Raw genomic sequence first — 1845 nt, forward strand, 5'->3', positions numbered from 1 at the left:
CCCCAAAAAAAAAAAGGAAAAAAAAAGAAGCTAAAGTCACAGACCCTAGCATAGTATCTTACAGGAAGAAATTTTACATTCTACAATGTTACGTGGCAAATTCCAACAAAAAATAAGATCTATGAACCATTATAAGAAGAAACAATCATGTTAAGGCTCTGATTGACTCAACACCAACAAAAAAAAAGAGAGAGAGCGAAGCATATAATGTTACCACAATAAGGCAATTAAGTAAAGTCACTGATTGACTCAACAACAGAAAATGAGCTCACACACACAAAAGAGCATATAATGGCACCACAATGAGACAATGAAATAACATGCCCATCCCAACATTACCCATTACAAGCAATTGCCACTTGTATATCAGCTCGAGTGGGACAAATTGACACAATGATTATATGTTGATTCTTCTACAATAAAGGTAAAAGACTGCAGCCTTTTTATTTTGATAAATAAAAATAATGGAAAAGACTGAAGCTTTATCACATTTTGATTCCCTCTTAACAGATTAGTTTCCACAAATACTTTTGTCTTATTTCTTTGCTTAAATTTATGCGGCAAATTAGTTTCAACACCATCAAACCACTATTACCTCCACATACTAACACGCCCATCAATTTCAAGACTTGGACAACATATGCATCCCCAGTTGATAGCAAACGTCCATAGATAATAAGTGATAAGATTAGAGTGTTCAAGTAAGAGAGACAACCATATCAACAGGGAAGGTCAAAAACACACCAAAACTTGGAGAGTATACCTAAGTATGAAAGTTCGTAGCCACAAAATTGTTCATTTGCCTATTCTGACAAATAAATCCTTCGTAACCATAAGACAAATTGTTCATTTGCCTATTCTGACAAACAAACCCAAAAATTCACACTATTACCATACAGTCATTAGAGTTCGAAATTTCTTAGCAACAAAAAAGCCACTGGATCCAGCCTTTTCGTTTTTCCTCCGATTTCTTAGAAACCAAACAAACACAAGATGCAAACTTTTTCACACTCTTACCTCTCTATCTTTACGAACTCCACTCACAAAGCTCACTCAAAAACCAGAGCTCCAAACGCAGCGTTTTCAGGCTTGAAAGCCATCGGATCCATCATGGGAGGGAGGGAGAGCAATGGGAACGAAAGTTGGGAGAGCAGCGGGAGAGAGATCGAGAGTGAGAGTGAGAGTGATGAGGGAGGTGAGTGAGAGGGGTGTTAGGGATTTTGGTGTTTTGAAGGTTTGAGGAAAAAAGACGCTGTTTATGAAATTTTTGGTCCAAAAATTTCAGAAGCCCCGCCACTCAATGGCGCTTTATTTTTCGCACTGCCTCAAATAGCGGCGACCCTAGCGTCGCGGCTATTGAGGGTAATTTTTTTTTTTTAAAAAAAAAAAAATTATACTTACAATTTTTTAATTTTTATTTATTTTATTTATTTTTGTTTTTCTCTATTTTTTCTTGTAATATGTTTTTTCATTATTATAATATTAACTAATAATTTCCATTTAATAAATTTTAATGATAAAGATCATTAAGTTGATATTTATCTTATAATTAATTATAAGATCAATACAAAATCCAAAAATAATATAAGATTAATATAACTAATGCACTAAGATAATATAAAAAGCTTATAGTTTAATTGAATGTTCGATTGAACCTTCAATTATATCCAATTTGATCAATCAATTGATCTTATCATGATCAATATAATTAAGGGTTAAATACCTCAAACTCCCCTAGGGTTTACCAACTTTATTTTTTTCCCCCTAAGGTTTTATTTTTATCACAGAACCCCCTTGGGGTTTTGATAAAGGATCAATTTAGTCAATCCGTTAGTTGACCGTTAA

Source organism: Corylus avellana, chromosome ca11, assembly GCF_901000735.1.
Source record: "Corylus avellana chromosome ca11, CavTom2PMs-1.0".
In the NCBI taxonomy this organism is placed as follows: Eukaryota; Viridiplantae; Streptophyta; class Magnoliopsida; order Fagales; family Betulaceae; genus Corylus; species Corylus avellana.